At 50.4% G+C, this 25,217-nt stretch overlaps 1 long non-coding RNA gene across 2 annotated transcripts in view; it reads right to left on the reverse strand.

Moving 5' to 3' along the window:
* Positions 1–25,217, reverse strand: part of LOC143934632 (uncharacterized) — a 55,989-nt gene that overhangs the window by 12,129 nt on the left and 18,643 nt on the right. The window contains exon 3 of one of the 2 annotated variants that reach the window (XR_013263316.1): positions 8,947–10,169. The exons of the other annotated variant lie outside the window; for it this stretch is intronic. This is a non-coding gene — a long non-coding RNA (uncharacterized LOC143934632). Of the gene's footprint in view, positions 1–8,946; positions 10,170–25,217 lie in introns of those variants that run through there. 2 annotated transcript variants of the gene reach the window in all.

The raw sequence follows: 25,217 nt of genomic DNA on the forward strand, positions 1-25,217 counted from the left end.
GTTATGGGGGATGGAAGGACCTCAGTTATGGGGGATGGAAGGACCTCAGCTATGGGGGAGGGGAGGACCTCAGCTATGGGGGAGGGGAGGACCTCAGCTATGGGGGAGGGGAGGACCTCAGCTATGGGGGAGGGGAGGACCTCAGCTATGGGGGAGGGGGAGACCTCAGCTGCGAGGAATGGCTGTAAGCATTAAACGTATTCTCCCTGGAGAAGAGACGCTTGAGTTTAGGGTTAGGGATTAGGATTAGGGTTTTCCCTTGAAGGTTAAGGTCAGGAGTTAGGGATAGGGACCCCTTAAAGGTCAGGAGGTGTGGCCCCAAATGTCAGAAGGCGTGGCTTCCCTCCATCCAAGTGTGCCTGCCGATGTAGAAATCCTGAAAATGTTCCACCTTTTTTCATTTATATCTCAAAAAATAAAGAATCCAGAGGTGATCAAATACCAACAAAAGAAAGGCATTAGTGTAAAAAAGACAATTTATTAGGGTACAGTGTCACATGACCGAGCAAAGACCAGTTAAAGTAGTGCAGTGCTGAATGGCAAAAAATACACTGGTCAAGACGGGGGAAAACCTTCCGGTGCGCACGTGGTTAAAGCGGATCTTTGTTGTGTCCGAGCACCGCAAAGCAAACTCCCCCCATCCATCCATGTCTCCATGCTTTATTTTGTGGAGAAATCACTTTAAAGCCCACCCCCCCCCCCCCCGAATATTCCTGGCCATGGCCATCTTGAGTAAGGGCAGATGATTCATGTAGCATTTACTTCCTTGAATCCATCTGCCCTTAGCTCAAGCATGCATGCAGGAGAGTGTGCTTAGCTGAGACCCCCCTCCCCCTTCTTCCCTCCTGAAGACCCCTCAAATATACATCATTGGCCTAGGCAAGAAACTGAAACCATTCCTGCCCCCCAATACCGGGCACCTTCACCCCCTTCCAGCTACCCCCCCATACCAAGCACTTTCCCCCCCTTCCTGCCCTCCCCCAATACCGACACCTTCACCCCCTTCCTGCCACCCCCCCAATACTGGGCACCTTCACCCCCTTCCTGCCATCCCCCAATACCGGGCACTTTCACCCCCTTCCTGCCATCCCCCAATACCGGGCACTTTCACACCCTTCCTGCCCTCCCCAATACCGGGAACCTTCACCCCCTTCCTGCCATCCCCCAATACCAGCACCTTCACCCCCTTCCTGCCCTCCCCCAATACCGGGAACCTTCACCCCTTTCCTGCCATCCCCCAATACCAAGCACTTTTCCCCCCCTTCCTGCCCTCCCCCAATACCGGGCACCTTCACCCCCTTCCTGCCATCCCCCCAATACCGGCACCTTCACCCCCTTCCTGCCATCCCCCAATACCGGGCACTTTCACACCCTTCCTGCCCTCCCCAATACCGGGAACCTTCCCCCCCTTCCTGCCCTCCTCCAATACCGGGTACCTTCACCCCCTTCCTGCCCTCCTCCAATACCGGGTACCTTCACCCCCTTCCTGCCACCCCCCCAATACCAGGCACTTTCACCTCCTTCCTGCCACCCCCCCAATACCGGGCACCTTCACAATTAGTAACGGAAGTGACGATCCGTTGCCGCCATCTTGCTACACCCCACACTCCTCCACTGTGAGGATAGACCGAGAAGGGGGGGGGGAAGGCGGACATCTTGTTACACCCGCCGGAGTTTTGCATTTTACACTTTTTATAAAACACAAAATCTGAGGTTATATGGTGAAATCCCACGGACTGAACTCAGAGTTTTCTGTCACATTAGCAAACGTGTGAGGTGGGCAGGTTTGCCGCGGCTTTTAAAATGAAACATCCAAACATTCCGATTTCTAAATACTCTATTTATGCATCAAACTCCGGTGGGTGTAACAAGATGTCCGCCTTCTCAGTGTATGCTTACTATAGAGGAGTGTGGGGTATAGTAAGATGGCGGCGACTGAACGTCACTTCCGTTATCAATTGTGATTGGTTGGTAGAGCGCGGTACGGATCTTCACACGGTGGGCGGCCCCGGGGAGCAGCGTGAGGCTCATCACCCCTCCCCCACCATGGAGAAATAATTGGTGTGTAATAATGATAAAATAAAAGAAATGAAAAGATTTGATGTGCGGAGAGGATTTCTAAGGCTCCATTCACAATGTTATAAGAATAGAGATCTTTATTTCAGCCATGGGACTGTAAGGGTTAAATCTCATTCACAATAACATGTTCTTCCAGGAGCCGTATATCCCTATTACATCCGTATACTGGCTCCTTTAAGAAAAATCGTCAGTTAATTTTTCAAAAAAAAAAAAAGTCACATGACTGCTCTGTGATTTCATTGGCTGAGCCAAAGTCACTGTGATTGGCTGAGCCAAAGTCACTGTGATTGGCTGAGCCAAAGTCACTGTGATTGGCTGAGCCAAAGTCGCTGTGATTTCATTGGCTGAGCCTTAAGCTGAGTCTCCCCTATATATTCAGACGCTGGCACAGAAGTCATCAGAAGCTGACTGATCTCTGAGCAGTGAGGTTGGCTTCTGCTCTCCTGAGAGATACCTTGTGATATTATTGGATTTGATTTCGGTCAATTCAATTTCATTGCAATATCTATTGTCATACATTTAAAGCGAGTTTCTTTATTCTTAATAATGAACCGATTTAAATGTAATCAGATTCTTTCTCTGAAAAACATCAAAGAGAAACCCAGCAAAGGAAGGGCCATGGTAGGAGGTATTAATGAACAGCTTGCAGATACCCCAACCAAAAAGCCCTCCAAGCTGAAGAGGACCCGAGCGTTTGTGCGCGGCTGTTTCAGAGCCGTCGTTGGATGTTTCGGTAAAGTCAATAGACATCGCCGGAATACAGACACTGAGATTGGTAAGTGGTTTTTTTCAAGGATTTTTTTGCAAAATTTTTTTTTTTTTTCCCAAAAATTTTTTTTTCACAATTTTTTTTCAAAGTATATTATTTTTTTCATAATTTTTTTTTTTTTCAAAAAAAATTTTTTTTTCATAATTTTTTTTTTTTTTTCAAAAAATGTTTTGGGGTCACATTCCCATAGGTACATATGTTTTTTTTTTATATTTTTTAAATCAAGTCCTTTTTTATGAAATTTTTTAGTTACAATCAACACAAGACATACACCAGGGCTCCACAAACCCCAGGCGCCAGGTCACCAATGCCACCAGAAATCGCAACCTGGCGCCTAAGCTGCCACCAGCCCACTCACTATCACTATTAACAATGACTGCCCCCCTCCCCCCTCCTCCACACTCTGCGGCTGCGCACTGTGTGTGACACTGACAAGCAAAGGAGAGATTTCAGCTTTATGTCGGTGTGGGAGGCAACCGGCCGGGGTGGGAGGGAACCGTTCGGGGTGGGCGGGACCCAGCCGGTGTGGGCGGGACCTAGCAGCTATCAAACAGCAGCCAATGGAATCTGGGCGGGACGCTACGTGTATGTGGCTGCGCCTCTTTTCTTAAGCAGCCCAATCGTTGGCCAATGTTTGATAGCTGCTGAGTCCCGCCCACCCGACCGGGACCCTCCCACCCCGAGCGGGGCCCGCCCACCTCGACTCAAGCTCAAATCTGACATATCCGGTGTAGTGTCATATTGTGCTATCTATATCAGAATGCTACGGAAGTGACGTTGCCGCCAGAAATTGCGTACTGCGCATGCGCAAAGCGTTCCAAACACTCGCGCCGTGCGTTCCAACATAGTTTCGGTGTAGTGTCACATTATGCTGCCTATCACAGGATGCTGTGGAAGTGACGTCTCCGCCAGAAATTGCGTACTGCGCATGCGCCGTGCGTTCCAAACGCTATCGCCGTGCGTTCCAACATATGTTCGGCAATACAGTTAAAGCGGTTCTTCACCCTAAAGGGGAAGTTCCGCTAGTATTATCCCTCCCCCCCTCCGGTGCCACAATCGGCACCTTTCGGGGGGGAGGGGGGTGCAGTTACCTGGATAATCCAGGTAACTGCACCCACTTCCGGCCAGACCGCCACATGGCTCCGCCCACCGCCGCATGGCTCCGCCCCCCGTTGTGTTCTGGGAAACACACAGTTCCCAGAGACACAGCGGGGAACCAGCGCAGCGCGACTCGCGCATGCGCAGTAGGGAACCGGGCAGTGAAGCCCTCTTGCTTCACTTCCCGATTCCCTGACAGAGGATGGCGGCGGTGGCTGCAGCGAGACGAGCGATCGCTCGTCATCTGCCGCCGACATCGCTGGAACCTGGGACAGGTAAGTGCGATATTATTAAAAGTCAGCAGCTGCAATATTAGTAGCTGCTGGCTTTTAATATTTTTTTTTTTTGTGCAGCTCCTCTTTAAGCAAAAGCATCACAGAATGTTACGGAAGTGACACAAACACTGGGCGTTACAACACCAATACTTCCCTTGTTACCTCCTATCAGTTTTTAAATAACCATGCTGAGCTACGCGTGGTGTTAGGTTATGGAGTGCTGGGACTTGTAGTGCCTATGCTGAGCTACATGCGGTCTTAGGTTATGGAGTGCTGGGACTTGTAGTGCCTATGCTGAGCTACGTGCCGTCTTAGGTTATGGAGTGCTGGGACTTGTAGTGCCTATGCTGAGCTACGTGCAGTGTAGTGTCACATTTTGCTGCCTATCACAGGATGCTGCGGAAGTGACGTTGCCGCCAGAAATTGCGTACTGCGCATGCGCGATGCGTTCCAAACACTCGCGCCGTGCGTTCCAACATAGTTTCGGCAATACAGTTCAGCGAAACCATCACATAATGTTACGGAAGTGACGTAACACACAACACAAACACTGGGCCGTGCGTCACAACACTAATACTTCCCTTGTTACCTAGTAGGTTTTGCATTGCTGGGACTTGTAGTGCCTATCCTGAGCTACATGCTTCAATGTTCAGTGTCCTCATCCCTATCCCCGAGCTTCAATGTTCAGTGTCCTCATCCCTATCCCCGAGCTTCAATGTTCAGTGTCCTCATCCCTATCCCCGAGCTTCAATGTTCAGTGTCCTCATCCCTATCCCCGAGCTTCAATGTTCAGTGTCCTCATCCTTATCCCCGAGCTTCAATGTTCAGTGTCCTCATCCCTATCCCCAAGCTTCAATGTTCAGTGTCCTCATCCTTATCCCCGAGCTTCAATGTTCAGTGTCCTTATCCCTATCCCCGGGCTTCAATGTTCAGTGTCCTCATCCTTATCCCCGAGCTTCAATGTTCAGTGTCCTTATCCCTATCCCCGAGCTTCAATGTTCAGTGTCCTCATCCCTATCCCCAGGCTTCAATGTTCAGTGTCCTCATCCCTATCCCCGAGCTTCAATGTTCAGTGTCCTCATCCTTATCCCCGAGCTTCAATGTTCAGTGTCCTTATCCCTATCCCCGGGCTTCAATGTTCAGTGTCCTCATCCCTATCCCCGAGCTTCAATGTTCAGTGTCCTCATCCCTATCCCCAGGCTTCAATGTTCAGTGTCCTCATCCCTATCCCCGAGCTTCAATGTTCAGTGTCCTCATCCCTATCCCCAAGCTTCAATGTTCAGTGTCCTCATCCCTATCCCCCTGCTTCAATGTTTAGTGTCCTCATCCTTATCCCCGAGCTTCAATGTTCAGTGTCCTCATCCTTATCCCCGAGCTTCAATGTTCAGTGTCCTCATCCCTATCCCCGAGCTTCAATGTTCAGTGTCCTCATCCCTATCCCCGAGCTTCAATGTTCAGTGTCCTCATCCCTATCCCCAAGCTTCAATGTTCAGTGTCCTCATCCCTATCCCCCTGCTTCAATGTTTAGTGTCCTCATCCTTATCCCCGAGCTTCAATGTTCAGTGTCCTCATCCCTATCCCCGAGCTTCAATGTTCAGTGTCCTCATCCCTATCCCCGAGCTTCAATGTTCAGGGAGCAAAATATGACACTACACCGCCTCTCTGTTACTTGTCAGCTTCACACCCCGGCCGAGTCCCGCCCATTCCGACATTAAAGCGGGAGTCCGCCATTTTTTTTTTTAAAGTCAGCAGCTACAAATACTGCAGCTGCTGACTTTTACAATAATGACACTTACCCGCCCAGCGCGCCCGCGATGTCGGCACCCGAAGCTGATCTCTCGATCGTCTCTCGGGTGCTGCCGCCGCCATCTTGGGTATGGGAATCAGGAAGTGGAGCCTTTCGGCTTCATTTCCCGGTTCCCTACTGCGCATGCGCGAGTCGCGCTGCGCAATAAGGATGGTCCCCGCTGTCTCTGGGATCCGTGTGTTTCCCAGCAGGCAGCGGGGGACCTTCGGAAAGGTGCATGGATTCTGCAGAATCTACGCAGGAAGTGGGTGCAGATACCTGTACTGTACAGGTACCTGCACCCCCTCCCCCCTGAAAGGTGCCAATTGTGGCGCCGGAGGGGGGGAGGGTTCCGATGAGCAGAAGGTCCACTTTAGGGTGGAGCTCCGCTTTAAGCTCAATTCTGACAGCTCCTCTGTTACATTTCAGTAACAGAGTGCTCCGTGTGAAACCTGCCAGTGCCACCTGCCAGCGCCAACCAGTGGCATCTGCCAGTGCCATCGCCAATCAGTGTCACCTGCAGCCACCAACCAGTGCCACGGCCAATCAGTGCCACCTACCAGTTCCAAACGAGTGGCATCTGCCAGTGCCATCGCCAATCAGTGTCACCTGCTAGTGCCAACCAGTGCCACCGCCACTCAATACCACCTGCATCCACCAACCAGTGCCACCTGCTACCACCAACCAGTGTCACCGCCAATCAGTGCCACCTACCAGTTCCAAACCAGTGTCACCTGCCAATGCCAACCAGTGTCACCTGCCAATGCCATCTGGCAGTTCCACGTGCCTGCCAGTGCCACCTGCCACCGCCAATCAGCGCCACCTGCCACTACCAATCAGTGCCACCGCCAATCAGTGGCAACTAGTGCCACCGCCAACCAGTGCCACCTGCCAACACCAACCAGTGCCACCACCAATCAGTGCCATCTGCCACCGCCAACCAGGGCCACCTGCCACTTCCAAACCAGTGCCACCTGCCAGTTCCAAACCAGTGTCACCTGCCAGTTCCAAACCAGTGTCACCTGCCAATGCCAGCCAGTTCCATCTGTTGCCAGCCTTACTCTCTTTCTGGTCAGCCCATAACCCTGATGTACCAGCGTTTCAATGGAGTTATTGACTGGGTGCTCCATTGTGAGTTAGGGATAGGGGGTGAAAATGAGTGGCCTTACCCCAGGAGCTGACAATCCATACCACTCTAAAAAAACAAAAACTGGCTCCTAAATTCAAAGCAAATTTGTCAACCCCTGACATACACACAACCCATGTACTTATTGTACAATCCTAATAAACACACATTTATAAGCAATATTTAAAGTGGTTGTAAACCCACAAAAAACAAAACAAAGGTGCCAATTGGTTCAGTGCCCCCAATGCCACCTCCCCATGGGCAGTGTGGATAATGCCCCCCCCCCCATGGGCAGTGCAGATAATGCCGCCGGCTCGCCCTCCATGGACAGTGCGGACAATGCCGCTCCCTCCATGGGCAGTGCGGATAATGCCGCCCCCCATGGGCAGTGCGGACAATGCCGCCCCCCCCATGGGCAGTGCGGATAATGCCGCCCCCCCATGGGCAGTGCGGACAATGCCACCCCCCACGGGCAGTGCGGACAATGCCGCCCCCCCACGGGCAGTGCGGACAATGCCGCCCCCCATGACCATCCCACATGGGACCTAGATCCCTCCCCCGCTGTCTCTTTGATGGTCTCATTGTGATTGCACCTCTGTAGTCATGTATGTCAATCTTTTGTTTTCATCCCCAACAATCCACGTCTGCACACTACTGGGAGGTCCATACACACGCAGATGGACGGTTATAGATCTCTTATTGGCACCGTCTCCCCGGGATTTTGTACTTGTTGAAAACCAGAAGATTACTTAGCAGTGCCCCAAAGAAAACATGAAATAGTCCCTCCTGTTCCCTACTGAATGGACAAAAAATAAGGGATTGTCTGAACTGCCTTAGGGCTCATTTAAACATGTTGTGCCCTCTGAACAGCAATCCACATTCAGGTCGCTCTTCAGAGGGCATTTGACAGGAGGCAAGAAGGTGTTATATTGCCTCCTCACCACCTGTTTAACCCCCTGACATCCGCGCTGTGGGCAAATGACGGGCACAGCGCGGACGTGAATTCCCGGGAGGCCGTCATATGACATCCCCCTGTGCACGCTCCCTGCGGAGGGCGCCGTGATCACGAGTCACTGAGACTCGGGTGACCACCGATCCGAGTACAGGGCCGATCCCCACCCCTTACCATGTGATCAGTTATCAGCCAATGACGGCTCATCACATGATGTAAACAAAAGCTCAGTGATCGTTTTTTTCTCCTCTGCTGACAGGAGAAGAACAAAGCCGATCACCGGCTCATCTTAAAGGGACATCGACCCTGAAAAGGAAGAGGCGATTATGCCTCATTTATAGAGTAACAGTGCCCACCAGTGCCACCTATCAATGCCCACCAGTGCCACCTATCAATGCCCACCAGTGCCACCTATTGATGCCCACCAGTGCCACCTAATGTCAAGTGCCACCTATCAATGCCCACCAGTGCCACCTATCGATGCCCACCAGTGCCACCTATCAATGCCCACCAGTGCCACCCATTAATGCCCAAAAGTGCCACCTATCGATGCCCACCAGTGCCACCTATCGATGCCCACCAGTGCCACCCATCAATGCCCACCAGTGGTGCTAATCATTGACACCTAGAAGTGCTGCCTATCAGTGTAACTGATCAGTGCCCATCACTGCCATCCATCAGTGCCTACCAGTGCCACCTATCAATGCCCACCAGTGCCACCTATCAATGCCCAAAAGTTCCACCTATCAATGCCCACCAGTGCCACCTATCAATGCCCACCAGTGCCACCTATCAATGCCCAAAAGTGCCACCTATCAATGCCCAAAAGTGCCACCTATCAATGCCCAAAAGTGCCACCTATCAATGCCCAAAAGTGCCACCCATCAATGCCCACCAGTGGTGCTAATCATTGACACCTAGAAGTGCTGCCTATCAGTGTAAATGATCAGTGCCCATCACTGCCACCCATCGGTGCCCATCAGTGCCACCTCATCAGCGTACATCAATGACAGACAAAAATTACCCGTTATAACATTTAAAAAAAAATGTAAAAAAATATGGTTTTAATTCGGTCTTTTTATATTTAAAACAATAAAAACCGCTGAGGAGATGAAATACCACCAAAGGAAATCTCTATTTGGGGGAACAAATGATACAAATGTCATTTGGGTACAGTGTTGTATGACCGTGTAATTGTCACTCAAAGTGCGACAGCGCTGAAAGCTGAGGATTGGTGTGGATAGGAGGGGGAGGGGGGTTTAAGTGGCCGGTAAGCAAGGGGTTAAACATGACAGCATTTTCTACACATATGAGATGGCTGTGTGCTGTGCAGGTTTTATGCCCCTTACACTGTTAGGAAAATGTTGTCACCCCCTCATTTCTTCACAGAGCACACCACCTCCTTTTCCTCTGCTGGCTGAATGTGATGTGGGGGGCGCAGGCTCAGGCCCTGGCTCTTATAGGTGGTAGGGGGCCCAGTCATGTAAGCTGATTTCTAGCAGCGCTCCTGGGTGTGGGCGAATGGCCCTGAATGCAGACAGTGCATGTCATATTAGGAGAAGTGGCTGCGTGCGTGCAGCTGTGCGTTCTACTCATTGTCAATGGACTGCCTGCATGCAGCACCTGGAAGATACAGATGTTGTAGAAACGTCCCGTTCATGTTATATGGGCCTCATCACCCTTGTAAACAAGGCCAGACAGACGGACAAAACCAACACAAATAAAACCGCACTAATTCATTATCCATCAGCATTTTAATATGCACTATGCCTTTACCCCAAGTGCTGTCATTAGAAGTGTCTGCGCTCCTAAAGCCGGCCATAGACACTTCCAATCTCACCCGGCTAAGCAAGGACCAGCCAAGATTCTAACCATGTATGGGCAGGCTGATTACGGGCTGGGTACAACCAGCCCCTCTGATTTTTCATGCCATTATTGCCAGCCAGTGGGTCGGGATGAGTGGCAGGCAACCAGCATTTTTATACAAAGTACAACATTAGTCCTCCTTGTGTCCCTGTCCTGTAGAGTTTATTCATGGTCTCTGGCACCAGCGTTTTCATCTCTTCTCTCCATAATTTGATGCTCTACAAAGAAAAATATATGAAATGTAGGTGAAGGTGCTAAATCTAATTCCTCTCTTTTTTTATTGTAGGTGTACGCGGTATTGACTGCACACCAGAGTGCGACCCGGACGTGTCCGCTCCACCGGAGTGCGCCGCGGACATGGCCGCTCCACCAGAGTGCGCCGCGGACGTGGCCGCTCCACCAGAGTGCGCCGCGGACGTGGCCGCTCCACCAGAGTGCGCCGCGGACGTGGCCGCTCCACCAGAGTGCGCCGCGGACGTGGCCGCTCCACCAGAGTGCGCCGCGGACGTGGCCGCTCCACCAGAGTGCGCCGCGGACGTGGCCGCTCCACCAGAGTGCGACCCGGACGTGGCCACTCCACCAGAATTTGACCTACATGTGTCCACTCCACCAGAGTGCGACATTCACATGAAAAATCCACCAGCATGTGACGTTCACACAGAGAATCCACCAAAATGCCAAGGGAACGTCTCCAGTGAACATGGGAGCAATCTTACAAGACAGGATAGACACATACTAGTGGTAGGGGATTCAATTATTGGAAGGATACAGAAGGCAATCTGTCACCAATCCCCTTATCGCAAAACAGTATGTTGTTTACCGGGCGCCCGTGTTCGGAACATTGTAGATTGCATGGACGGATTATTGAATGGGGCTGGGAGGAACCCCGCTGTCATGATACATATTGGTACGAACGACAAAGTTAGAGGAAGATGGGGCGCCTTAAAAAATGATTTCAGGGACTTAGCGGCTATATTGAAGAAAAGGAGAGCCAAGGCAGTATTTTCAGAAATATTGCCTGAACCTCGAGCCACACCAGAGAGGCAGCAGGAGCTTAGAGAGCTTAGCAGGTGGCTGAGAAACTATTGCAGGAAGGAGGGCTTTGGCTTCATGACGAACTGGGTTGACTTTACATTCGGTCACCGTTTTTATAGCAGTGATGGATTGCATTTAAATGGAAGGGGTGCAGCGTTTTTGGGAGTGAAGATGACCAAAGCGCTGGAAGAAATTTTAATCTAGGAGATGAGGATGACTTGCTAGTGAACATGACAGAGAAGATCTTCAAGTCAAGCCATCATCACCGGAGTTCACTACGTCATCACTCTCTTGAAAGATTCTCATCAGCACCTATCTTCAAGAGAGCACCAGGTACGGCTGTACCAACACAGATTTCTACAATGGTGGCGGCTGCCACTTCAGTAACCGGAAAGTCTTCCCATCAGCCCTCTATTTCCCTTTCTGCAGCTTCTGAATCCCCAACTATCAATGTGGCTGGACAAACAAGTGAATTTGCTGTTCCCAGAAGAAGACTCAACCAAAAGCTTGAGAAACCCTCCTAGGGACCAGGTACGGCTGTACCAACACAGGTCCCTACACTGGTGGCGGCTGCCTCGTCACCACCAACCGAGGGGCAATGACATTAACAGAGGGCCTCCTCATCACCATCCAAGAAGCAATGACATCAGAGAGCCCCGTCATCAACATTTGAGGGCTGAGCCTCATTGCCATCATCCGAGGGTAGTGAAAAACAGAGAGCCTGGTGCCCACCATCCAAGGGCAGAGCTTGGTCCCCACCATCCAAGGGCAGAGCCTCCTCGCTACCATGAGAGGGCAGAGCCTCGTTACCACAATCCGAGGGTATTTGACCTCAAAAGAGAGTTGCCTGCTGTGAGACGGTAACACAAGCAGTACTGAGTGAGATAATTGTGGCACACCGGCAATGATCTCCCTACACCATACATAGAACCATACATAGAATGTATACATAGGGCCATACATACCACCAAACTCAGCATGCCCACCTAGTACCAAACATACCACTATACATACCACCATCAGGGCCACCAATAAGGGGGTACCACTGGTTCTCCTGTAGGGGCTGGGCACAGAAAACATGAGGAATCGGTGCGGCGGGCGGATGCACTGATCAGTGGGGGAGGCACTGATCTGTGCGGATGCTCAATGCATATATTCTGAATGATCCCCAAAGATGATTGTAAACAAGCATGCAAGTGTGTTTTATTGCATACATACCTGCGTATATAGCACCATGCATACCATCATACACAGCATGTCTACATACCACCACCAGGGCCACCAATAAGGGGGTACCACCAGTCCTCCTGTAGGGGGCTGGGCACAGAAAACATAAGGAATCGGTGCGGCGGGCGGAGGCACTGATCAGTGTGGGGGCGCTGATCTGTGTGGATGCTCAATGCATATATTCTGAATGAGCCCCAAAGTTGTGAACAAGCAGGTAGGTGTGTTTTATTGCATACATACCTGCAATACATATGTTCTGTGTGGTTCCATGTATGGTTTTTTTTTCTCTATATGAGATGAACTGGGCACCCTAGACTGATGATTCAGGGACAATCCGATCGCCTTAGGGGGTCAGGAAGGAATTTTTCCCCCCCTTGGAGCCCATCTGGCCGGGGGGGTTTTCGCCTTCCTCTGAATCATCTTAAGGTTTAGGCTTAGTGTAAAAAGGCCCTGCCTTTGAGGAGTCCTAGGACAACCGTCACTGATCTCCGATGTTCTCCGAAGCCCGACAATCATTTCCATCTATAGATTTATCTCCAATAAAGATTGGTCGTACCTTAATTGTCTTTGTATGTGTTTTTTTTTTCTTCTTTTTTCTAAGAAATATAATGAGGAATGGCAGCAGGGTGAGGAATCTTGCCCCATACTTCACCACTAGGGATGAGCTTCGATTTCAAGAGGAAGATCGAACATTATGGTCCGTTGGTGCCAAATTAGAGCGGCGTGTCACCGCCCATAATGCACTGCGTCATAGCAGTGTATTGCTGGCTGATGATTGGCCAAGCATGCACGATGACCCGCATGCTTTGGCCAATCACAGCGCCGTCAGTGAAGAGAGCCACAATTGGCCACAGGCCAATTTTTGATGCAATACTTTGCAGCAGGGCTCATTCCTGCGCCCCAACTAGAGTATCTGTAAGGGGTTGCAGTGTTGTGGCACCAGTGCCTAAGGCCCAATTTTTCTGCCCCTGTTCAACAGAGGCATGTAATTACAATTCTTGATCTAATATTTCACAGCAGGGCCCGTTCCTGCGCCCACCCAGAGTAACTGTGAGGGATTACAGTGTTGTGGCAACACCAACACCTAAGGCCCACATTTTTGCGTTTATATTTTGAGTATATAGGGCAGGCCCCTACTTTCAAACATCCAACTTACAAACAACTCCTACTTTCAAACAGAAGGAGACAACAGGAAGTGAGAGGAAATCTACCCCTAGGAAGGGAAATTCTCTCCTGTAAGAGTTCCTCATTTCACAAAAAAACACAAATTTTAACAATCCAATTGTCATTGGGACAGAAAGTGAGGTGAAATCTTCTGAACAGGTGCGCACAGACAGCAAAACAAATTATACAGGGGTGATAACCCTTCCCTATGTTTTCCAAAAAGCTTAAAAATAGATTTTTTGGCTGGAGCTACACTTTAAAAATGTACCAGTTAAAAATTACAAACAGATTCTACTTAATAACAAACCTACACAGTCCCTGTCTTGTTTGGACCGCCTGTATACTGCTGTTCTGAGTATATAGGGCCTGGGGGCCTCAGGCCTTTCCTTTTTATAATTTGGGTGTGCGGTTCTCCTTAATGTCCATACAAGACCCAAAGGGGCTGGTAATGGGCTTGGGGGCGGGGTACCCATGCCTTTGTTCTCAATGATTTTCATCCATATTGCCGGGACCAGACATTACATTAAAGCCGCAAGCAGTTTTAAATGACTTTTATTCCTTTAGAAATGTCATTTTGTGCAGGGACAGTTCTAAACACGGGAAACACAGGCCACTTTACAGGCATACTATAGACACCCCCCAGGCATGATATTTAAAGGAATGTTTCACTTTTATTTTTTCACTTTAAGCGTCATTAAAATCACTGCTGCTGAAAAAACAGCAGTTTTTAAAAATGTTGCATTAATACATGTACCCTGGGGCAGGACCCGGGTCCTCAAACCCTTTTTAGGACAATAACTTGCATATTAGCCTTTAAAATTCACACTTTTGATTTCTCACGTTCGAGTCCCATAGACTGTAAGGCCGCGTACACACGGGCGGACTGTTCGCCCAACTTTGTCCGCTGAACAGTGTTTCAGCGGACAGTCCGCTCGTGTGTGGGCTTCAGCGGACAGTTTCAGCGGACAGTCTGACGAACAAAGTTTTTCGGAATTTCCGTAAGACAGTCTGTTTCAGCGGACAGTCCGCTCGTGTGTAGGCTTGTTCGTCAAACTAAGTTTCGCGCATGCTCAGAAAGGATTTACACGGCGAAGGTTGCATTGCAGTATATTGGACGTCGTATTTCTCGTCCCGTCGTACGTGCCGTTCACGTCATCGCGCACGTTTTCAGCGGACTGTTCGTTCATCGTGTGTGGTCAAGTCCGTTCATGCAAATTTTGAGCGGACTGTTTGTCGGATTGTTTGACGAACTAAGTTGGGTGAACAGTCCGCCCGTGTGTACGCGGCCTAACAGGGTTTGAAAGTTTGCACAAACTATCGGTCCGTTTGCAAGTTCTGGTGCAAACAGAACCGGGGGGTGTTTGGCTCATCCCTATTCACCACCCTTCAGCCATGGAATAGCGATAGGAAACACCCCAAGTCTAGTCTCTGTAAATGAGTCATATTATGGCAGCAGGTATAATGTTTGCAGGTACAGGCTGTATATATATATATATATATATATATATATATATATATATATATATATACACACACACACATGGAGTGTAGTCTGGGGCCTGATTGTCAGGGCTGGTCAGCCCTTCCTTCTCTGAGCTGGCCGCTCAGCTGTCAGATAATTGGCAGCTCTCATCTCTCTCCACAGTTTACCAGCTGTTGTGGATGTGCTCGTCAGTCCCGCCTACTTAAGGCTCGGTTCACACAGGGGCGACACGACTTCAGTACGACTTTGTGAGGCAACTTGGAGACGACTTGAACACGACTTTTAGACACGACCTAGGGCGACTTACAAGTCGCCCCCGGCCAGGCGACTTTTGCCGTGGCCAATCAGAGAATGAGCTCTGAAGGGGGAACTCCATGCCAAATTTCTGAAAAAAAATTTGGCGTGGGTTCCCCCTCCGAGAGCATACCAGGCCCTTAGGTCTGGTATGGATTCCAAGGGGAACCCCCTACGCCGAAAAAACGGCGTGGGGGTCCCCCCCAGATCCACACCAGACCCTTATCCGAGCACGCTACCCGGCCGGCCAGGAAATGGGGTGGGGACGAGCGGGCGCCCCCTCCTGAGCCGTACCAGGCCGCGTGCCTTCAACATGGGGGGGTGCCTTGGGGGAGGGGGGGGCGTGCGGCCCCCCACCCCAAAGCACCTTGTCCCCATGTTGATGAGGACAAGGGCCTCTTCCTGACAACCCTGGCCGTTGGTTGTCGGGATCTGCGGGCGGGGGGCTTATCGGAATCCGGGAGCCCCCTTTAATAAGGGGACCCCAGATACGGGCCCCCCACCCTATGTGAATGAGTATGGGGTACAATGTACCCCTACCCATTCACCTGTGAAAAAAAGTAAAAAAAAAAACACAACACAGGGTTAAAATATTTTATTGCACAGCTCCGGGGGTCTTCTCGCCGGACTCCTCCGCTATCTTCTTGTAGCTCTTTTGCTAGCGGAGGAGCCCGGCTTTCTTCCTCGCCGCCGGCCTCTTCTTCCGACTTCGGGGGTCTTGTCCCCCTCTTCGGTTCTTCTGCCGGGCCGCCGCCGCCGCCTTCCGTTCTTCTTCTTCTTCTTCTCCTGGAGATCTTGACTCAACGTTCTCTCTGGCCGCAATGCCAGGGACGCGCTGAGCTGCCACTTATATAGGGACAATGGGGCAGTGTCACATGGGTTGATGTCACATGGGTTGGTCACATGGGTTGATGTCACATGGCGACAGTCCCAGCATCCTCCGGGACTGTGACATCGTAAGGGGGCGGGGTCACCATGTGACATCAACCCATGTGACACTGCCCCATATGACATCAACCCATGTGACACTGCCCCATTGTCCCTATATAAGTGGCAGCGCAGTGCGTCCCTGGCATTGCGGCCGGAGAGAACGTCGAGTCAAGATCTCCAGGAGAAGAAGAAGAAGAACGGAAGGCGGCAGCGGCGACAGAAGACCGGGCCACCGCCTGTAAAAGAGCTATAAGAAGGCGCGGTGGGCCGGCAGAAGAACCGAAGAGGGGGACAAGACCCCCCAAGTCGGAAGAAGAGGCCAGCGGCGAGGAAGAAAGCCGGGCTCCTCCGCTAGCAAAAGAGCTACAAGAAGATAGCGGAGGAGTCCGGCGAGAAGACCCCCAAAGACAGAAGACCCCCGGAGCTGTGCAATAAAATATTTTAACCCTGTGTTGTGTTTTTTTTTTTACTTTTTTTCACAGGTGAATGGGTAGGGGTACATTGTACCCCATACTCATTCACATAGGGTGGGGGGCCGGTATCCGGGGCCCCCTTATTAAAGGGGGCTCCCGGATTCCGATAAGCCCCCCGCCCGCAGACCCCGACAACCAACGGCCAGGGTTGTCAGGAAGAGGCCCTTGTCCTCATCAACATGGGGACAAGGTGCTTTGGGGTGGGGGGGCCGCACGCCCCCCCTCCCCCAAGGCACCCCCCATGTTGAGGGCACGTGGCCTGGTACGGCTCAGGAGGGGGGGCGCCCGCTCGTCCCCACCCCATTTCCTGGCCGGCCGGGTAGCGTGCTCGGATAAGGGTCTGGTGTGGATCTGGGGGGACCCCCATGCCGTTTTTCCGGCGTAGGGGGTTCCCCTTGGAATCCATACCAGACCTAAGGGCCTGGTATGCTCTCGGAGGGGGAACCCATGCCAAATTTTTTTTCAGAAATTTGGCGTGGAGTTCCCCCTTCAGAGCTAATAATTCTGTCAAAGTCGCCTCCGTATAGACAGAGATCCGACTTGGAGGCGATCTCCATTGAAATCAATGGGTACAAGTCGCCTACAAGTCGGATTGAAGTAGTGCAGGAACTTCTTTTGAAGTCGGAGGCGACTTCAGTAGCGTGTATTAAGACGGCTCTCATTCACTTACATTGATTTTTAAATGTTGTCCGACCTGAGGCGACTAGGGGCGACCTAAAGTCCGATCGCAGTCGCCCCTGTGTGAACCGAGCCTTAAGATCTACAGGTCTCTTCATTCCTGCCTTCGCCTTGGTCACATCACAAGAAACCATCTCCTGCGTTCCTGTTTAACCACTTAACAACCGGGCCATAGCCGAATGACAGCTACAGGGCAGTTTTTTAACTCTGGGAGGCCGTCATATGACGTCCTCCCAGAATCCCGCTCTCGCGTGCGACCCCTGGGGCGCGCACTCCAGAGCATCCGCGACTGCGGGGTCTGCATCACGGATCACGGTAAACGGCCGCTCATCGCGTCAAATGACGGAGTGTTTACTTGTAAACAAACCGGCATCATATTATGATGCCGGTTCCTCCCTCCCCCTCTCTGTACTGACCGCAAATACTCTGCAATACCCGCAAATACTCTGCAATACCCGCAAATAGTCTGCAACACCCGCAAATAGTCTGCAACACCCGCAAATAGTCTGCACTACAATTCCAGCCAATACTCTGCAATACCCTGCCATAAATTGCCATACTCGGAGATACCCAGCCATAGTCGGTGATACCCTGCAATACCCAGCCATAGACATTCCCCCCCCCTCCCACCGCCCTCCGGTGCTTCTACCGACTCGCCAATACGATCAAAGCCAGAATCTTTTTTTCTTTTTTTTTCAGGCTTCCCAGCCTAGAGGTGAGATGTGGGGTCTTATTGACCCCATATCTCACTGTAAAGAGGACCTGTCATGCCATATTCCTATTACATGGGATGTTTACATTACTTGTAATAGGAGTAAAAGTGATCAAAAAATAAATTTTTGGGGAAAAAAAATGTCAAACTAAAATAAATAAAGTAAAACGAACAATAAAACTTTTTTTTTTTAAAGCGCCCCTGTCCCCATGTGCTCACATGCAGAAGCGAACGCATACGTAAGTCCCGCCCATATATGAAAACGGTGTTCAAACCACACATGTGAGGTATCGCTGCGAACGTTAGAGCGAGAGCAATAATTCTAGCCCTAGACCTCCTCTGTAACTCAAAAATGTAACCAGTAACAAAAATTTAAAGAGTCGCCTATGGGGATTTTTAAGTAGCGACATTTGGCGCCATTCCACGGGCGTGTGCAATTTTGAAGAGTGACATGTTAGGTATCTATTTACTCATCATAACTTTACCTTTCACATTATGCAAAAATTGGGCTAACTTTACTGTTTTTTTTTTTTTTTTAACACAAAACTGTTTTTATTCCCAAAAAAAAAGCATTCGAAAAATTGCTGCACAAATACCGTGCGAGATAAAAAGTTGCAACGACCACCGTTGTATTCTTCAGGGTGTTTGCTAAAAAAACATATATAATGTTTTGGGATTCTATGTAATTTTCTAGCAAATAAATGATGATTTTTACATGTAGGAGAGAAATGTCAGAATTGTCCTGGGTGCTCCAGAACGCCTGATGGCGCTCCCTGCATGTTGGGCCTCTGTATGTGGCCACACTGTGTAAAAGTCTCACACATGTGGTATCGCCGTACTCGGGAGTAATAGCAGAATGTGTTTTGGGGTGTAATTTGTGGTATGCATATGCTGTGTGTGAGAAATAAACTGATAATATGACAATTTTGTGAAAAAAAACAAAAAAGTAAAAAAAAATATCTTGATTTTGCAAAGAATTGTGGGAAAAAATTACAACTTCAAAAAACTCACCATGCCTCTTACTAAATACCTTAGAATGTTTTCTTTCCAAAAAGGGGTTATTTGGGGGTATTTGTAATTTTCTGGCATGTTGGGGTCTCAAGAATTGAAATAGGCCGTCAGTACTTCAGGTGTGATCAATTTTTAGATATTGGCACCACAGCTTGTGGACTCTATAACTTTCACAAAGACCAAATAATATCCACCAATTTGTACTTATTTTTACCAAAGATATGTAGTGGTATAAATTGTGGCCAAAATTTATGAAGAAAAAATTACTAATCTGCTAAATTTTATAACAGAAACAAAGAAAAATTCATTTTTTTACAGAATTTTCTGTATTTTTTCTTTTATAGCACAAAAAAAAAAAAAACGAGAGGTGATTAAATACCACCAGAAGAAAGCTCTATTTGTGTGAAAAAAAGGACAAAAATTTCATATGGGTACAGTGTTGCATGACTGAGTAATTGTCATTCAAAATGTGAGAGCACCGAAAGCTGAAAATTGGTCTGGTTAGGAAGGGGGCCCGGTGGTCAAGTGGTTAAAGTCAGTCTTTGCTGACATCCCTTCTGGCTCCTTATCCTGCTTGATGTCCCTCTACTTGTATCCCTGACTTCTGGCCTGGCTGACTACCCAATCCGGTTACTGGACTCTGGCCTGGCTGACTACCCAATCCGGTTACTGAACTCTGGCCTGGCTGACTACCCAATCCATGTAACTGGACTCTGGCCTGGCTGACTACCCAATCCGGTTACTGAACTCTGGCCTGGCTGACTACCCAATCCGGTTACTGAACTCTGGCCTGGCTGACTACCCAATCCGGTTACTGAACTCTGGCCTGGCTGACTACCCAATCCGGTTACTGAACTCTGGCCTGGCTGACTACCCAATCCGGTTACTGGACTCTGGCCTGGCTGACTACCCAATCCGGTTACTGGACTCTGGCCTGGCTGACTACCCAATCCGGTTACTGGACTCTGGCCTGGCTGACTACCCAATCCGGTTACTGGACTCTGGCCTGGCTGACTACCCAATCCGGTTACTGGACTCTGGCCTGGCTGACTACCCAATCCGGTTACTGGACTCTGGCTTGGCTGACTACCCAATCCGGTTACTGGACTCTGGCCTGGCTGACTACCCAATCCGGTTACTGGACTCTGGCCTGGCTGACTACCCAATCCGGTTACTGGACTCTGGCTTGGCTGACTACCCAATGCGGTTACTGGACTCTGGCCTGGCTGACTACCCAATCCGGTTACTGAACTCTGGCCTGGCTGACTACCCAATCCGGTTACTGGACTCTGGCCTGGCTGACTACCCAATCCGGTTACTGGACTCTGGCCTGGCTGACTACCCAATCCGGTTACTGGACTCTGGCCTGGCTGACTACCCAATCCGGTTACTGGACTCTGGCCTGGCTGACTACCCAATCTGGTTACTGGACTCTGGCTATGCTCTGACTATGCTTACTCTATTTACCTTTTTATTTTTATTAATAAGCAAGTGTGATTTTACTGTACTTCTGTCTCGGTCTGGTTCATGGTTTCTGACACCGATCAGCTGCCTGGTCTGGCCTTTTTATATGCCGACATCCTATATCAACCTTTATCGACCCTTTTACACCAGGGGAACCCTTGAAATAATTTTCATAGGAGTCAGTGGGAAGGGTGATTCCTTACATATATGATCATTGGAAAGAATGTCCTTCCTACACTGGTGGTCAGTGGAAAGAATGTCCTTCCTACACTGGTGGTCAGAGGAAAGAATGTCCTTCCTACACTGGTGGTCAGTGGAAAGAATGTCCTTCCTACACTGGTGGTCAGTGGAAAGAATGTCCTTCCTACACTGGTGGTCAGTGGAAAGAATGTCCTTCCTACACTGGTGGTCAGTGGAAAGAATGTCCTTCCTACACTGGTGGTCAGAGGAAAGAATGTCCTTCCTACACTGGTGGTCAGTGGAAAGAATGTCCTTCCTACACTGGTGGTCAGTGGAAAGAATGTCCTTCCTACACTGGTGGTCAGTGGAAAGAATGTCCTTCCTACACTGGTGGTCAGTGGAAAGAATGTCCTTCCTACACTGGTGGTCAGAATGCCACATTTACAGACCGCCTTAAAGATCGTTGGCGTCATGCTGATGGCCGTGTGAAGTGGCACTGGACCCAAAACTATGTAAACACTATCAGATGGGAGGTCAACCAACCACAGCTCAAGAAAGTCCAGGCAACCTCTGGAGCAACCCTAGCTGAGAATAGCTGCTGTATATATTGTATATAGAACAATCAGGCCAAACATGTGTGATGTTAGTACATGAAAAGAGAAAGTTACATTTGTGAAAGACGTTCTACTAATTTGATGTTAGTACAGCAGTGAACAGATGGTGGGGGTGGCACCAAATCCAAAGATGACATCAATGTGAAATCATACAGAAAGCAGAAACCATTTCAAGGGGAAGGACAGACAACCCGCTCTCTGGATTTGGTGCCCTCACCTTCTTCCTCTGACGGGAAATTCTGAGAATTAAAAGGGGAAATGAGTACACAGTGTTCCCAATAAATAAGAACGGTGTACCCCGACTCTACAAACACCCACCAATGGGATGATGTCAGTGAAGGCAGAGGCTCTCTAATTAGGCACAAAAGGAGTTTGCCTAAGGCCTCGCGCTCCCAGGGGCCTCGCGGCCGCCTCATTTGCCTGATTTGTGCGTGGGAGGATGGGAGGGAATGTCCCCGGTCAGTGTCCCCAAGCTGGCAGGGTGAGCGGGCCGGACTGGTAAAGGATCGAGGTGGAGCTGGCAGCCGCTGCTGAACCCGCCAGCCAGGAGGTAGGGGCGGACTTGGCCGGGGGGGGGCAGGGAGGCCTCGTTAGAACGATACCGCGGCAGATAGCCGTGACACCCGCTGGCCACCGCTACACTGTCTGGGTTATATTTGCAGCAGACTCAGACCCCTTATGTACATACCTCTCACCTCCATACACTCCACACCCCTCTCATGTACATACCTCCCACCTCCATACACTCCACCCCTCTCATGTACATACCTCCCACCTCCATATACTGCACACCCCTCATGTACATACCTCCCACCTCCATACACTCTGCACACCCCTCATGTACATACCTCCCACCTCCATACACTCTGCACCCCTCTCATGTACATACCTCCCACCTCCATACACTCCACCCCTCTCATGTACATACCTCCCACCTCCATACACTGCACACCCCTCATGTACATACCTCCTACCTAGGGTTGCCACCTGTCCGGTTTTGACCCGGACAGTACGGGTTTAGGAGGCTGTGCCCGGGTTTCCCTCTGCCTCACACCCGGACACCATTTCCAGCTGACGGGGGTACCATGGGGCCTCCTTTTACGAGCCCCAGCACACAGGGGGACCTAGACAGCAGGGGTATAGGAGCGGCGGGCGGGGGGAGCAATTACAGAGCAATCAAAACATATGGGAGAGAGCGGGTGACAGACAGCTGCTGGTGCAGAAGGTTTTAATAAAATAAATGCTTAAAAGCAATCCACTCACTCTCCATGTCAGAGCTGTATATGTCAGTCTGTGAAGTTGGATGTCCCATCCTCCCCTCCGATCCACGCTGCTCTTATCACTGAATCTCTGGAGGAAGCCAAGGATACAGAGCTGCGGGGAGACTGCAGTGAGCTGTCAGCCTGGGATGCTGTGACCAATCAAAGCATTCCAGAGGCTTAACCACGCCTCCATCATCAGAGGCTGACAGTTCACATGAGTTTCCCGCGGCTCTCTGTTTCCTCCAGAGATTCAGTGATAAGAGCAGCTGCCTGTCGCCTCTCTCTCCCTTATGTTTTGACCCTTCTGTGTTTGCCACCCCCTCCTGTGTGTTTGCACCCACCTCCTCTGTAATTGCCCCCTCTTTGTAATTTCCCCTCTCCTCTGTATTTGCACCCCCTTCCTCTGTAATTGTCCCTCCCTTCTCTGTAATTGCCCCCCTCCTCTGTATTTGCACGGGCCCCACCTATCACACCCCCCCCTCCTGTCACACTCTGCATCCACCTCATGTCACATCCTGCATCCCCCTCCTGTCACGCTCTGCATCCACCTCCTGTCATGCTCTTCAACCCCCTCCTGTCACGCTCTGCACCCCCCCTCCTGTCATGCTCTGCACCCCCACCTCCTGTGGTCACGCTCTGCACCCCCACCTCCTGTGGTCACGCTCTGCACCCACCTCCTGTGGTCACGCTCTGCACCCACCTCCTGTCACGCTCTGCACCCACCTCCTGTCACGCTCTGCACCCACCTCCTGTCACGCTCTGCACCCACCTCCTGTCACGCTCTGCACCCACCTCCTGTCACGCTCTGCACCCACCTCCTGTCACGCTCTGCACCCACCTCCTGTCACGCTCTGCATCCACCTCCTGTCACGCTCTGCATCCACCTCCTGTCACTATGTGCCCTCCTGTCACACTCTGCATCCACCCTCCTGTCACACTCTGCATCCACCCTCCTGTCACACTCTGCATCCACCCTCCTGTCACACTCTGCATCCACCTGTCACACTCTGCATCCACCCTCCTGTCACACTCTGCATCCACCCTCCTGTCACACTCTGCATCCACCTCCTGTCACACTCTGCATCCACCCTCCTGTCACACTCTGCATCCACCCTCCTGTCACACTCTGCATCCACCCTCCTGTCACACTCTGCATCCACCCTCCTGTCACACTCTGCATCCACCCTCCTGTCACACTCCGCACCCCTCATGTACATACCTCCCACCTCCATACACTCCGCACCCCTCATGTACATACCTCCCACCCCCATACACTCCACACCCCTCATGTACATACCTCCCACCCCCATACACTCCACACCCCTCATGTACATACCTCCCACCTCCATACACTCCACACCCCTCATGTACATATCTCCCACCTCCATACACTCCACACCCCTCATGTACATACCTCCCACCTCCATACACTCCACACCCCTCATGTACATACCTCCCACCTCCATACACTCCACACCCCTCTCATGTACATACCTCCCACCTCCATACACTCCACACCCCTCATGTACATACCTCCCACCTCCATACACTCCGCACCCCTCATGTACATACCTCCCAGCTCCATACACTCCGCACCCCTCTCATTTACATACCTCCCACCTCCATACACTCCACACCCCTCATGTACATACCTCCCACCTCCATACACTCCACACCCCTCTCATGTACATACCTCCCACCTCCATACACTCCACACCCCTCATGTACATACCTCCCACCTCCATACACTCCACACCCCTCATGTACATACCTCCCACCTCCATACACTCCACACCCCTCATGTACATACCTCCCAGCTCCATACACTCCGCACCCCTCTCATTTACATACCTCCCACCTCCATACACTCCGCACCCCTCATGTACATACCTCCCATCTCCATACACTCCACACCCCTCATGTACATACCTCCCACCCCCCATAATTACTAATTAGCAAAATTTTATAACAGAAACAAAGAAAAGCACTTTTTTCACAAAATTTACTTTTTTTTTAATTTATAGCACAAAAAAAAACCCCACTAGTGATTAAATACCACCAAAAGAAAGGTCTATTTGTGTGGAAAATGTGTTGTATGACTGAGTAATTGTCATTCAAACTGTGAGAGCGCTGAAAGTTGAAAATTGGTGTGTACAGCAAGGGGGTGTACGTGCCTGGTATTGAGGTGGGTAGCAGCGGGTAAAATAAGTATAGAACACCTCACCATTTTTCTAGGTAAATAGACAGTATGTGACAAAAGTAAGTACACCCTCAGTGACATTTCTTCTCTCTTTTCATGTGACAACACTGAAGAAATGACACTTGTCTACAATGTAAAGTAGTGAGTGTACAGCTTGTATAACAGTGTAAATTTCCTGTCCCCTCCAAATAACTCAACACACAGCCATTAATGCCTTTGTGCGCTGGTCCAAACCAATTTGTGGAGGGGGGATTATGGAGTGGGGGGAGGGGGGATTATGGTGGGGTGGTTAATTTTCAGAGGTTGGACTTGGCCCCTTAGTTCCAGTGAAGGGAACTCTTAAGGCGTCAGCATACCAAGCAATTTTGGACAATTTCATGCTCCCAACTTTGTGGGAACAGTTTGGGGACGGCCTCTTCCTGTTCCAACATGATTGCTCACCAGTGCACAAAGCAAGGTCCATAAAGACATGGATGAGCGAGTTTGGAGTGGAGGTACTTGACTGGCCTGCACAGAGTCCTGACCTCAACCCCATAGAA

Source organism: Lithobates pipiens, unplaced genomic scaffold, assembly GCF_037356315.1.
Source record: "Lithobates pipiens isolate NorthernLeopardFrog02 unplaced genomic scaffold, aLitPip1_a1.2 Scaffold_27, whole genome shotgun sequence".
NCBI lineage: Eukaryota > Metazoa > Chordata > Amphibia > Anura > Ranidae > Lithobates > Lithobates pipiens.